Source organism: Megalobrama amblycephala, linkage group LG17 (genome assembly GCF_018812025.1).
Source record: "Megalobrama amblycephala isolate DHTTF-2021 linkage group LG17, ASM1881202v1, whole genome shotgun sequence".
Lineage (NCBI taxonomy): Eukaryota > Metazoa > Chordata > Actinopteri > Cypriniformes > Xenocyprididae > Megalobrama > Megalobrama amblycephala.
The window spans coordinates 46,881,391-46,897,457 of record NC_063060.1 but is presented as its reverse complement, the minus strand read 5'-3'; the positions used below and the strand labels follow the sequence as shown (position 1 = coordinate 46,897,457).

The following is a 16,067-nucleotide window of genomic DNA, read 5'->3' as shown; positions in this document are numbered from 1 at the left end:
TGAATTATAACAACATGTTCTTCATGAATCATGTTTGTGAAAGACACTTTTCAACTGAAAGGTAATATTGACAGTAATAATAGAGATTGATGAGACACTACAATAAAAAACTTATTTCCATCAGAGTAGAGGCTGAGAAAAGAACAGATACACAATGTCACTCATCATGACTCTCTCTCACACACACACACACACACTGATCTGTCTATATGAGGATTTATCACACATTTATTCTGACATGATATTTCAGTATTAATGTAATGAAGAGACTCTATAACATCTCACTGTCACTGATTCATCATCAGCTCAAAGCATTATGGGTAGAATCTCTCATCAGTCTGTTCTGATTCATCAACACAGTTTCACTGATGATCCATAATAAACCCTAAACCCAGGATAGAGCGGTTGAGTGAATGTAGTCTGGACTGTGTGGATGAGGATCATTGTGTCTCCAGAGACGCTGTAGAAGGACAGAGTTCCTGCACTGTGATCCACATACACTCCTATTCTACTGCTGATGGGCTTTACACAGAGTTCAGTCTGTATGTTATTGTGTATGAATGAGTAACTGGAGGAAGAGCAGAACAAACTCCAGGACTGATCATTAGATCCAAACACGCACTCATAATCCACTCCCTTCCTGCTGATGCTCTTATATGACACTGATATACGCACATCTCCTCTCCACTCAATCTCCCAGTAACAGCGTCGATCACACACACTCTCTCTACACAACACCTGAGGAAGATCAAATCTGTCTGGATGATCAGGATACGACTGCAGTGTGCCAGTGCGTGTAATCACTCTGTTCCTCTCAGACAGATGGAGGTTTTCATTCACTGTCTTCAGATCCAGAGTGAGCCAATGGGAATCTGATGGAGATAAAACGCACCACAATCAGGAATTATCAATCTGTCTGATCTTTTAATCTACACTGTAAAAATGATTTGTTCTGCTTGTTAAATATACGTAATTAAAATTTGTTAAAACCACACAATTATGAACATTTTGTCCTAATTTAATTGTGTAAAATCCAGTTAAATTTGTGAAACTGAAGTTCATTCATTTGTGTTGAATGAACTGAAACTGGGCAGAGGATTTTTAGTTCCCAGCATGCTTTGCAATTGTCTGGATCCATTACAGAAATTTTTTATCTAAAGTTCAGATCTGACAAATTATTTTAGGATTTTCACATTCGTATTACAGAAGCAAATCTTAACTTGATTTAGGATTCTTATCATATCTTACAGAATTTCATCTGTGGTTCAGAAATCTTAAAGCTCCATCAGTTCTGCTCAATGATGCGCTTGATAGAAAAAGTTTTGATAATGTTGATAGAAAAGGCAAAGGCTATCACTGTATTTCATTTATGTTCTGTCAAAGTGATGAACTAACCCTTTAAAAACTATATCATTTTTAAAGTTAACACCTAATTCATGCAAGACACTGATATCACTTTCATGAGTTTATCAGTGAATTAATATTTTACTTCCATTAAATTTCCTTAAAAGTATTAAAAAGTTCAAAAACATATTTAAAGAGAAAAAAGCTTTGTCCTTAATTCATGGGATCCAGGCTTTAAAGCTATTTTTTAAATTATCCTTTTTATTTGCCTTCTGCAGTTTCCCACAAGAACACCTGGCTGCAGATTGGGGCGGAGCTGCATGTGTCGCCCCGCCCCACACGTACTCTGATTGGTTCAGTCATCTTTCATAGGGATTTGTGATAGAAAATGTGTTCGAAGTTGGTCTAGGTCAGAGCAGTGCATGAATTAATGAGCAAATGTCATCAATCCAGTTATAAAACTGTAAAAGAGAGGTGTGCCACACAAATAAGATCTAGAGCACACTTAAAGTAAAACATCGCTCATTTAAGGACATTCATTTATTGCATGATGTTAAGCTGAATTTATGAACTGTTTGCTGAAATAACCACAACATTAACAGTGTTGAATGTGATGGTCTCTGTTTCCATCATGCTTTTGTTTCTTAGCTTTTGTCATCATTAACATTTTCAACTCAAATACCACAGGGATCCTGGGATCATTACCACCCATGATTCTGAGGAGCAAGTTGGTTCAAATAAAGTGGCCATTTCCAATCTTTAATGGAGTTTCATGAGTTCACACTTACAAATAATCAGATAATAATGTGTAATATATGTGTATTTGGCATACTGTCTGAGGAGAGGACTCCGAGCTCGGTATTTGGCCCGAACCCAGAGTACTGCCCCCGTATTTCAGGTTAGGGAAGTAAGGTGAGTGTGAGGAGACTGGGTGGTGGAGGGATGCTGAAAAACTGTTGAGGAATATATATGAGTGAGTCGACTGTGTTTATATATATATATATATATATATATATATATATATATGCCTTCACTCATGATGATTGGGTAGATATGTTGATTACTGATTGTTGACAGCTGGCTGAAATTATGTAGTGATTAGTCAGATTAATTGAACGTTGTTGTTGAAGATTTGTGAAGCAATCATAAAAATGTTATTCTGCTGCTGAATCACTGTGGTAATTTTAACCACTGACTCTTCACATCCTCATCCTTTAGGAGTGTTTGCAAAGAGAATTTGCTTTTGCTGAGCAGAAAACAGCATCTTCTCAACATGTACATGTATACAACACAAACAACTACAGTGTTTTAGTGTGTGTGTGTGTGTGTGTGGACTTACATTTGCGTATTCCTGCTGTAATCCTGATCTCTCCTCCATGATCCACACTAGAAAACACACACAGTGTCACATTCACACACAGACACAAGCTTTTTAGATTTCTGAGGTGATTTCTGAATTTTCTGTTAAAATTCATCAAAATGGTAGTGAATATATGAGGTGGAATTAGGTGGAAATGTCCTAACAGTAGGAAACACAAGAGTATACTTTGTACTTGGGACAACTCTTTGTTGTGTTTTTATATTTACACATTAACTGTTGTTTTCTTCTCATTTTAGATGCTGGACCAAAAAACATTCAGGCCACAGGATCCAAAGTGGAAACTTCTATTAAATCATGACTCTGTAATGCTGGAGACTGTGATGATGGAAAGAGGAGAAGATCCAGAAGTTCAGAGATCATGCAGAGATCTACTGATGTATCCCAGAGGAATGATTTATGGTCTATTTAATGTTCTGATGCAGTTAGAATTGGTCATTGTTCTGTTTTATTAAACATTTCATTATATTCTAACGTTCAATAGTTAAAAATTAGTAAGATTTTTGTATTAAAAAAATGTATACAGCAAGGATGCATTAATTGATCAAAGATTATGTTCATGTAAATAATGTGTTTGGATAATACTTGAGACGTGGGTTAATTTCTATCTTTATTGTCTTTCTATTGTAGACCAAAACACACATACACAAACCCATATATATTCCTGTGTATATATGCACAATGTGTTGTGTTCAGCCTGGATGAAAATTAGCATTGTGTTAAGAACAAATAAACCTCCATTAGATGAAGCTGACTGGATTACTGTGTTTTGACCGACACACCTTGAGAATAGCTAGAAATCAGTGAAATCAGTCACTTTTTCAGTCATACTAAATAAGTTGGGAAACTATTTTACTGAAAGTCGCAAGGCAGCACTGCAACAACAACTTTCTATTCATGTATGTTTCTGTGTGTGTCATACTGTATGTGTGCTTTTGTTTGGGTGAAAGCTGGAGAAATTAGGGCTGTCATGATAAACCCAATATTGTAATACAGCAATAACTGACAAGCCAACCGCAGAGGATGGCAAGCAGCCGCAAAAGGTGTTCACTTATTTATTATTTTTTTCAAGAGGTGCTGTCACTTTAATACACAGATCTAATATACACATGATTTCTTTCCCTGCTGTTCAGACATAACCAACGGTGTTAATGTGAATTTTGCATAACCTTGTGTGCATTTGACAGTTTAAGCACAATAAGACGTGAAAGAGTAGTTAGTTTAATTAATACTCAAGACGTGCCGTCTGACAGACAGCTTTCTGTGCGCGTGCTTCAGTTGTGTGTGCTCAGAAAACTAAATTAGTAGTTTAAACTGATATAGCTTTAATAAACTTTCAAATAATGCAAATAATAAACTTTCATAATGAAGAAGAACTGCTTATTCCTTAATGCTCACATATTCAACGAATCAAATAAACAAATAAATTAATGACTCATCGAATATGTGAGCATTACTGCATGTATATTGACACAATAATACTTCTGAGGTAAAATCAACTGAATTATGCTATGAAACACTCTGAAACACATCTACAATAATAATAAATATTGCTACTTGCAGAATTATTAATGCACAGCAATACCACACAGGGAAAAGCAGACTTTTAAGGAATAAATAAAGCCAGAAAACTCATATAACATATAACTCTGCTACTGGACGCTGCCGAAACAAAACTTTCTGCGTGTAACCCGTCCACCCAGGTTCTACTCACCCCACTCTGCGCGGGCCTCGAACCTGGGTGTGGGTGAGCCGTAGAGAGTAGCTATGCAATATCGCGTTCATTATCGCAGATGAATCGCCTTCGATAATGAACACAATATTGCGTAGCTTGTCAGTGAACTACGGCTCTGTCTATTAAATGCTGCTCCATTTGAAAGCAGGTGATGGCAATTTCGCGGTAATCAGGGAACCGGCTTTACTGACGAAATGCACGTGACAATCGCATGCAATATATTGCCCAGCCCTAGTGTGAGGTTGCATTAGTGCATGTGGCATGGGCAGCTTACACATCTGGAAAGGCACCATCAATGCTGAAAGGTATATCCAAGTTCTAGAACAACATATACTCCCATCCAGATGTCGTCTTTTTCAGGGAAGATCTTGCATTTTCCAACATGACAATGCCAGACCACATACTGCATCAATTACAACATCATGGCTGCGTAGAAGGACTGAAATGGCCAGCCTGCAGTCCAGATCTTTCACCCATAGAAAACATTTGGCGCATCATAAATAGGAAGATGTGACAAAGAAGACCTAAGACATTTGAGCAACTAGAAGCCTGTATTAGACTAGAATGGGACAACATTCCTATTTCTAAACTTGAGCAACTTGTCTCCACAGTCCCCAGACATTTGCAGACTGTTATAAAAAGAAGAGGGGATGCCACACAGTGGTTGGTAAACATGGCCTTGTCCCAACTTTTTTGAGATGTGTTGATGCCATGAAATTTAAAATCAACTTATTTTTCCCTTAAAATGATACATTTTCTCAGTTTAAACATTTGATATGTCATCTATGTTGTATTTTGAATAAAATATTGAAATTTTAAACTTCCACATCATTGCATTCTGTTTTTATTCACAATTTGTACAGTGTCCCAACTTTTTTGGAATCGGGTTTGTATTTATGAATGTGATTTCTGCATTTCACATTTTTTTCATAAATTTAGAATTAATTTTACAGCAAATGTTGATGAATCATGATTTGTTTGTAAAAATATTTGTACGCAGATTTCACACACAAATTTATGCATACATATGCTTAGTGAATGAGACCCCTTGTTTCATTCATAAACAAATCAGTGTTTTATTATAAATATTGTGATGTTGAGCCACACAAAATCCCTGCAAAGGAAATTCCTTCACTGCTACAGCCCTAGGAGAAAGTGTGTGCTTTCCACAGAAAAAAAACATAATCTTGTGGTAAAATCATGGAAATAATTTGTAATTTTTTTATCCTGTTGTTAGATTATTTGCTAGATCATTTTCTTTGTGGGTTTAGTTGTTTTGTTGTAGGTTGTAAGGACCTTATATTGAACTGTAAACGTGTCAAGACCTGCTTAGAACAACTTTAGCTGTGTGTTTACTGGAAAATAATTAGCACACCTTAGAATGTTGGTCAACCAATCAGATTCAAGCACTGAATATCTCTGAAGTATAACTAAAGCTATTCTTGTTACAAAACTCCACTAGCTTGACTTACTTGAGTTTGTCCAGTCTGTAGTTTGGATGGTTGAGTTTCTCAGAGAGCAGCTTGACTCCTGAATCTCCTGGGTGATTGTAGCTCAGATCCAGCACTCTCAGGTGTGAGGGGTTTGAACTCAGAGCTGAAGACACATAACCACAGCCTTCCTCTGCCACCATACAGCCAGACAGCCTACAAACACACACAGCAACAGCAAACATGATATTAGTTTGCCAATCAGATCAGTCACTATCACACACTTTTGCATTTGCAGGTATTTTCTATAAATTCAGTCACAAAATTAACAAAAGTGTCTGTGGAAATGTACTAGAGTAAAGGTATTCATTTACTTTTATTAATGTAGTGAAGTCAACAGATACTTGCATATATACTTGTGTGCATTATAGACCTTATGTAGCCCTGTCCCTTTTCAGCACTGTGCTCGTTGTCTTTTGACTTCCGGCTTGTATTTCCACGGCGATATTATGTATTTATGAATGAACTGCTTGTTTTAAAATATTGCCATATGATGCCATAGAAATATACAGGGCTACTGCTAAAACGGAAGTTCAAAGACAATATTTTAAAGATGGTGGCACACTTGTTTTTCTGGTAAATAAGGTCTATAGAATTTTTTTTCAATCATGTATATCTATTTCAGCCATTCAGTAGGCATTATTTATGTTTAACCATTTAAAAAAACTTAAATAACCTACTTTTTTCAAATGTCATTGTTTCTTTTTTCCAATTGAAAATATAGTTTACGTGATTCATTCAATTTTTAACTTAATATGATTACACAAAAAACATTGACAAAGTCCTTTGAAGGAATTTGTGCATAATTTACAATAAAATATTATTTACAAATAGTTCAAATTCAGTGAATTCTAGTTGCTAATAAATTCTTTATTCATTTTTCTTAAATACCTTTAAAAACTTTATTAAATAACTTTTGATTTGAAATAACTAAAGCTCTTTTTTAGCAGAAAACAACAGGGAGCTAATAACAAATAGTGAGACACATTAATGCTTCACAATTGCTTAGAAGACAAAATTCAAAAACTGGAAAAATTGGAAAAATGTTTTTTTTTTACGTCCATGTTATTAGTGGCCCAAACTCACTTGCAGGAGTTTGCAGTATTTACTGTGAATTGAGCTGCTATAAAATGCTGAAAACAGGATCATGAGCTTCTTGTGTGTAAATGAATACAGAGCCTCGCTTCACTCTGAAACATGCAAAATTTCAGAATGTATATTTATAAAAATACATAGCAACCTTCATAATTTGATAATCATAATAAGCCATATCCCATTCTCTGAGCCAGGCATTGTTAGAATTCTTCTTCTCTTCTTGATCTGTTTATCTGAATATTTTGTTGTCACCATTGTTGAGGTTTGTATGACAACTGTTTATATCTAAATGTGTAATGTTTAAAAAAAATTGTCAACTTGTCTAATTTTTAATGCATCACACTAATATTTTTATCACAACAACTGCATTTAACAGATTTTCACATTTAATACCACTACCACTCTTGTTATGGCAATTCATTGAGAGCAGATGTCACATTTAGTGGCAAAATTTAATGGTAGTTTTTTGTGATTTATGGAAAACCATTTACCTCAGTATCTGCAGCTGACATTTTGGACTCTTCAGTCCATCAGAAAGAAGCTTCACTCCTGAATCCTGCAGGTCATTGTTACTCAGGTCCAGCTCTCTCAGGAACATGTTTGAGGATTGTAGAGCTGAAGACAAACTCTCACAGGAATGAGCGGTGAGATTACAGAACTGTAGCCTGTGTAGAGTACAAAACAAACAGTGATATAATGGGTTTATCAGGCAGGGTTCTGAAGCACAGATAACTTTTGACTGTATCTTTAACTTTAGTGATGTAGTTATGTAGTTGAGGCAATAAAAACCAGATATATTCAATGATTTCTGAATTTAAGAATTTAAGGCTATAAAACAAAATTAAATGTCTTCCCTTAGATTATATAAGTGCAAAATGCTTCAGTAATTCAACTCTTCATAAAGCATTGGACCAGGGCGGTTTACCCACTATTTTATGTAAAGATCAAATGATTCATTTAATGATCCAGATTACCAAATCTGGATTATCAGTGCTCTGAATGGAACTACATATCATAAGGTAGGCCACTAGTTAAAGAATAACAGATAAAACAGTTATCATGGGGTTACATAAAGGTTACTTTAACATCCTGTTACATTTTCAAGTCTAATGACTGATATTTTGTTGCACACTACCATCCCTTTGATACTACAGCATGAAATCCAGCAGTATTATGATAATCAGGAACGCAAACTCACAGACATCAACAAACAGCACATGAAACTCATCAATGGTAACAATCAATTAAAAGCTTTATGCTGTAGTGCATGCTGGGTTACAGCAAAATACAAAACTCATCAATGGCTCCCAGCATGCACTGCATCAATAATAAGTTATGAAGCTGACTTTTATTTTTGCTGTCGTTTTTCTTGTGACTTTTTAAGAGCTTGTTTTGTGATGTTGAGTTGATCTGTTTATCTGAATATTTTGTTGTCACCATTGTTGAGGTTTGTATGATGAGTGTTTATATCTAAATGTGTAACATTTAAAAAATATTTGTACAAACGAATCACCTTGTCTAATTTTTAATGCATCACACTAATATTTTATCACAACAACTGCATTCAAGAGATTTTTACATTTAATGCCACTAACACTCTTCTATTTGCTTCATCATCAAACTACAAAATAGCACATGCTAAATTCATGATATGATCATGTTTTGAAAGTGGAGTGATGTCAGTGTTTCTTACTGAGCTGATCTGGATTCTTTGACCACCGGCAGCAGCTTCTGAAGTACTTCATCTGCTGTATATTGATTTCCAATAAACTTTTTTAGATCAAAAACTTCCATCGTCTGCTCTGATGTTAGCAACACGTAAACCAGAGCTGACCACTGTGAAGAAGAGAGTTTGGTTTCTCCTATTTTTCCAGATTTCAGATAGCGTTGGATCTCCTGCATCAGTGAATCATCACCCAGTTTATTCAGACAGTGGAACAGATTGATGGATCTCTCTGGAGAGTGATTCTCCCTAATCTTCTGTTTGATGTACTGAACTGTTTTCTCTTTGTTGTAGGAGCAGCTTCCTGTCAGTGTCAGTAGTTCTCGTAAGAGAGTCTGATTGGACTCCAATGAGAGACCCAGAAGGAAACGCAGGAAAAGGTCCAGATGTCCATTTTTACTCTTAAAGGCCTTATTTAGAGCTCTCTGATGCAACTCAGATAATGAATGATATTTCTTCTGGTTTGAAAATTTAGAAAATAAACTTTGTTTGTCAAACACATTTCTGTTCTCGTTTGTAAAGTAAATGTGTGCATATAGAGCTGCGAGATGTTCTTGAATGCTCAAATGAACAAAGCAGAAGACTTTCCCCTGATACAAGCCAAACTCCTCTCTGAAGATCTGAGTGCACAATCCTGAGTACACTGATGCTTCTGTCACATCAATGCCACACTCTCTCAGGTCTTCCTCATAGAAGATCAGGTTTCCTTTCACAAGCTGCTGAAAAGCCAGTTTCCCCAGTTTGAGAATCATGTCTTCATCTTTAACTTTCTTCTCATAGTCCTTCTCATGTTTGATGTTGGTCTGAATGATCAGGAAGTGTGTGTACATTTGAGTGAGAGTCTTGGGAATCTCTCCACTCTCTGCTTCACTTAACATCTTCTCTAGAACAGTGGCTGAGATCCAGCAGAACACTGGAATGTGGCACATGATGTGGAGGCTCCCAGATGACTTCAGGTGTGAGATGATCCTGTCGGCCAGACTCTGATCACTGATTCTCTTTCTGAAGTATTCCTCCTTCTGTGGCTCATTGAAGCCTCGTACCTCTGTCACTCAATGGACACACTCAGAGGGGATGAGATCAGCTGCTGCTGGTCTGGAGGTGATCCAGATGAGAGCAGAGGGAAGCAGATTCCCCACAATGAGGTTCTTCAGCAGCTCGTCCACTGAGGCTGATTCAGATATATTACACAGTTTCACTTTGCTCTTAAAGTTCAGAGACAGACGACACTCATCCAGACCATCAAAGATGAACAACAATTTATATTCACTGAATATTTCCATTTCTTTGGTTTCAGGGAAAAAGACATGAAGAAGATCTGAAAGACTGAGTGTTTTGTCTTTTATCAAGTTGAGCTCTCTGAAAGGAATTGGAAATATGAGCTGGATATCCTGATTCTCTTTCCCTTCAGCCCAGTCCAGGATGAACTTCTGCACAGAGACTGTTTTTCCAATGCCAGCGACTCCCTTTGTTAGCACAGTTCTGATGGGTTTGTCTTGTCCAGGTAAAGGTCTAAAGATGTCATTGCATTTGATTGGTGTGTCCTCTGTTGCTGCTCTCCTGCATTGTGTCTCAATCTGTCTCACCTCATGCTCATTATTGATCTCTCCACTTTCACTCTCTGTGATGTAGAGCTCTGTGTAGATCTCATTCAGGAGTGTTGGGTTTCCCTGCATTGCTGTTCCTTCATTCAGACACTGAAACTTCTCCCTCAGGTTTGATCTAAATGTGTTGAGGCTGGAGGCTTTATGACTGTAAAATAAAAACTCCACATTATTACATGGTTTAATAAGCACAATGCCTAGTTCTGTATCATATATTCAAATTTAAATATCTGTTATAGAAAAGTTTTACCTGAGACCAGGCTGAGTATCTCTACTCTTTAAACGTACTAGATGACCCTTAAACGCGTCACTCTTCATAGACACAAAGCTGGACACTGGTTCTGATCTCTTCTGGTGAACTGAGCTAAAACAGAGGGAGGTTAATACTTCAAACTACTGTATTTATCAACTAAATTATTTACTTATTAAAGAAATCACTTTAAAGTGTGTTACATTATAAAGATAAAAACACCCACAAAAAGCACAACAACCATGTAATCTCTTGTTGAAAATACATGATAATATAAAATGCCATACTATAATAATATTTTTTATAGAAATGTTATACCTGGGGTCAGTCAGTGTCTCTCCACTCTTAAAATGTACTGGCTGATTCATAGACATGTCACTCTTCATAGACACACAGCTGGACTCTGGTTCTGATCTCTTCTGATGAAATGAGCTAAAACAGAGAGAGATGAATGTGAATATTTCAAATTACTGTATTCAACCACTCATTTATTTATCACTTAAACATTTACAGGCTACAAGTTACAGGTTAAAGAGCACCTCTACAACCATTTCCTTCCATATATAGGCCTACATTATATGTGTGTGTGTGTGTGTGTGTGTGTGTCACAGATCCCTTGTTTCCCTGGACTACATTTCCCATGATCCTCCTGTTCTCCACACCTGCACTCACTTCCCTCGTCATCTCCCCATCATCACTCATCACCTGCACCTGGACTTGATTATCTTCACTGCCTTTATATTGCACTCACTCCCTTCACTCCTGATCCGTTCTCTGTTTTGTTAAGGTGTATGTCTGGTGTTCCTTGCCTTTGTTTATTAAAGAGCATCTATTATTGTGGAAATCCGTATCTGCCTCATCTCTCTACCAGCTACCCGTAACAGAAGAACGGACCCTTAAAACAAAAAAAAAAAGATGGATGCAATCTTCTGCTCCCGAGCTCCAGTTTCTCCCATGCCTCCCACTCCCATGAAGGCCACTGATTGTCTCATCGGGGTCCTGCAGGTTGGTCGTTCACTGGAGAGGTATGTGGAGGAGTTCGTTGAGCTTGCTTTTATGACTAACTGGTGAGACGGTTATTTGATCGCCCTGTTTCTGGACGGGCTGGATGACAACACTATCCATTTTGATGAACCTGACTATCGTTTTACCTTAAGCGAAACTATCAATTTAATTTTGTGTTTAAATGACTCCAAATTCCTTGTAGAAGAGGTTCAGGATGAGTGTTTGTTTCGTCCAGTTCGTCCAGAAACACGGTTGGCCAGGCCAGTTAGTCAGCCTCCGTCTTCCTCCGCATGCCCCTCCAGTGAATTCCTTGCCTGTTCCATGCTGGACCCACACTCCTCCGCTGGGTCCAGAAGGCGGAGGAAGAGAAGAAAGCCCAAGCAATCTCCAGTCTCCGCTGAGCCTTCTCCAGTCTCCCCTGAGCCCTCTCCAGTCTCTGCCGAGCCTGCTCCCATCCCTACGGGAATTTTAATTGTACATGAGGGGATGGACTGGCCCTCTGCTCCAGCCGCCGAGCTATTATCTCCAGTCTCGGCCACCGAGCCATTATCTCCAATCTCAGCCGCCGAGCCAATGTCTCCAGTCTCCGCCGAGCCAATGTCTCCAGTCTCCGCCGAGCCAATGTCTCCAGTCTCCGCCGAGCCAATGTCTCCAGTCTCCGCCGAGCCTATTTCTCCAGTCTCCGCCGAGCCCTCTGCTCCAGCCGCCGCCGCCGAGCCCTCAGCTCCAGCCGCCACCACCGAGCCCTCAGCTCCAGCCGCCGCCGCCGAGCCCTCAGCTCCAGCCGCCGCCGCCAAGCCAGCCGCTCCAGTCTGCCATGAGCCCGCTCCAGCTACGAACTTTGAACTTTGTGTTTCCCCGCTGGGCTCCAGTCCTAAAACTGTGTTCCCTCCCTGCCTCCCTCTCCCACCTCCTCCCATTTGTCTCTACACTTCACCTCCTCCTCAAGACCCCTCGTCCAGATCTCCACCTCGGTCCTCTGGTCGATTACCTTCACCCTGGCTCCAACCTCCCTCGTCTCCACCATGGCCCATCTGTCCACTAGTCTCACCAGTCTCCACCCTGCCTCCGGTCACACTTTGGTCCCTCGTCAGCCTGCCCTCGCCTCTGGACTGCACTCCTCAGTCTTCGCCCCGTCCCTCAGTCTCAGTTGGCCTCCTCACTCCCTCCTGTGTTCCCTTTGTTGTGTGTCGTCTGGTTTCTACTGCGGCCTTCTGGAGCCCCGCCTGCGCTTCGGTCGGTGGAGCCAATGTTTCCGCCATCTCCCGCCGGTCCTTCAGCGCCGCCTGGGCTCGACGGCAGTAAGGCTTCGTTTAATGCTCTTGACCTGCCATGGCTGCCCTCGGCCCCTGACCCGCCATGGCTGCCCTCGGCCCCTGACCCGCCATGGCTGCTCTTGGACCCGCCCTGGAGACCTCCACTCCAGTCCGCTCCTGCATGAGGTCTCCAGGGTGCCCACCCCCCTCCCGGTTGTTCCATCCACGGCGCGAGGACGCGCCTACCGGGAGGGGGGGTAATGTCACAGATCCCTTGTTTCCCTGGACTACATTTCCCATGATCCTCTTGTTCTCCACACCTGCACTCACTTCCCTCGTCATCTCCCCATCATCACTCATCACCTGCACCTGGACTTGATTATCTTCACTGCCTTTATATTGCACTCACTCCCTTCACTCCTGGTCCGTTCTCTGTTTTGTTAAGGTGTATGTCTGGTGTTCCTTGCCTTTATTAAAGAGCATCTATTATTGTGGAAATCCGTATCTGCCTCATCTCTCTACCAGCTACCCGTAACAGAGTGTGTGTGTGTGTGTGTGTGTGTGTGTGTTACATTATAAAGTAAACATAAAAATACCCACAAAAAAAGCACAACAAGCATGTAATCTCTTAATACACGATAATATAAAATGCCATACTATAATTATATATATTTTTTTTAGTAATGTTATACCTGAGTCCAGTCCGTGAATCTCCACTCTTAAAATTTACTGGCTGATCCCTAGACATGTCACTCTTCATAGACACACAGCTGGACTCTGGTTCTGATCTCCTCTGATGAACTGAGCTAAAACAGAACATCCTTTATGATTACAATCATCTTTAAAAAAAAAACAATAATGAAAAGCACTTGAGGCATATTCTTATCAATAAATGTTACATTTTCTGTTTTTTATTTTTTATTTTTTATTTTTTTTGTAGACAGTCATTTCATCTAAAACATTAAAAGATTAATGTTAGTCAAAGCACCTGCATCCTGGAAAACAATCTTCATTTCTGGTTCTTTGTGTGTCATCCATGATGGATCTGAACAGGAAGTGACAAACAATCACAAAAACTAAAGTAATCCTTTATAACTCAGCTGAATGATGTTGAGCTGGAGAAATACATCACAATCACTCAAATACATAAGGTTAGTCATGTAAACACAAATGCTCTTAAGACTTTTGTAGAAAAGTCAGAAACAAGTAGCCTACTACGGGACAATTTAGGATGAAAAATATCATACATACTGATTCACAGAAATCCTACAGCTTTATCATCGAGTAGCTACACATAATTCCTGTCTAAACTTTTATTAACGATACTAGCTTATTACAGTTTTAAACATATTCTTTCTGGTTAATGATCAATTCTGGCCGTTTAAAATGGCGAAACATCAAAAAGATTTACTTTCACTTTCATTTATGACGAGGTGAAATGACTAGTAGAGGGCGTGGCCAGGTAGGTAGCTGGAGTGTGAGAAGCCAAACGCACCAAATGTAGGACGGGACGTGTCATCTCCGCGGTTCAGTGGACCGAGCCGCGCGACCGACACTGACTGCATTCGCGCGCGGTGGGCTTCATGTGTGAGACGAGAGCCCAGCGAACGCTTTTCCATAGCCTACTATCCATGTGGACAGATTCATTGTGCTGCTGTCTGCAGGGTTTTCCTGCTGCTTCACACGCGTCATTTACTCCAAGATCCATTCATAGCGAGATTGATCACGATCCACAGGGAAAACTGGAGTCCATGATGTAAATATGAAGCCTTTTATTGTGCGTTCATCCTGAGAGAACTGACTCGTGTATGATCTTCTCATTTATCCAGTTATTTTATACCGTTTTATAGTAAATTCTCATCGTTTGCATTCTTCTTTTGTTTTGTTGATCTTTGTCTGTTTTGAATTCATCATCATGACCTGAAGGTCGTCATCATCTTTATGATTGAGGGCATTTTTGATCATTATTTATTTTTAAGTTAAATGATTTTAACATGCTTTTTACTGTTTATTGTAGAATCAAACACTAGGAAATCCTTTGAGCGCAGTCACACATGCATATTTCTGCTCTGAATTCACCTTTAATAAACGTCACAGTTGAATTATGGCGGAACAGCAGGTTAAGATGCTGACAGAAGTGTGAGTTATAATCTGATCAATAACAGGCTTGAAGGGACAGTTCACCCACAAATCAACATTCAGATTGTCTTCTTTGATTCTGTTTTCAAGCTACAATCATATTCTGCTTGTACTTTAACAGTTCGCTCAGTGTGTTTTCATTTCATTTGTGATTCGTTTGAATTATTGATCCCCTGAGATTGTCAGGAGAATCCAGTCCGAACACACTTCAGTTTGTTTGCATCAGGATTGAGTCCAGATTATGATATTAGTTGTAGGAATCTTGAACATTAAGGCACAAAAACAAACATCCGTCACCGAACTGAACTCATGTGGAAAGACTGAACTTTTCAAGGAGCCAAATCATCTTTTTAACAATGCTGTGATTTTGAAAACTTTGTAGAAATTGCATGACTTTATACGAGGGTGCGACGCCCCGTCCTGACCAGCATCATGTGACACAGCTGTCAGTGGCGGCCGAGAGATTTCAGCAATAAAACTGACCTTATTTACAGCAACTGTGTGTGTGTGTGTGTGTGTGTGTGTGTGTGTGTGTGTGTGTGTGTGTGTGTGTGAACAGAATTATAAAGATCCAAATCCTAGTTTACAGCAGCATCCAGGTGTTTTTTGTGTATTTTCATATTTAGAAATGTTTGGAAATATTTAAACAAGAATCAATCAAATGTACGATCAGATGATCATGTGACCTTTGATGAAACATTCTGAAATCACACTGGATAACACGGATCATCTTCACTACATGCTGTCATAAAAACAAAGACAAACATATAGGCTTATACTGAAAAATATGGAAATGACTGTAAACTTCTGAAAACAACTGCATTAACTTAGGAAATTGAGTAAAGTTTATTACAGAGTGTTTATTGAATTTACAAAACAAAAAGGATTTTAACTTTTCTAAATTGTAGTAATTAGAGTGATTAAATCTTATTTAATAAGCTAAGGATGTTTTCCCTGTATTATTTTTTTACTATTAAATGCTTGGAAAAAAAAAAAAAAAAAAAAAAAAAAAGTCATCATTGTCGTACCATAACATTAACAATATGCC

General features: G+C 38.9%; 1 pseudogene; it reads right to left on the bottom strand.

Annotated features, from left to right (window-relative positions):
- Nucleotides 1–351: 351 nt before the first annotated feature.
- Nucleotides 352–14,291, bottom strand: LOC125251972 (annotated as a pseudogene).
- Nucleotides 14,292–16,067: the final 1,776 nt, after the last annotated feature.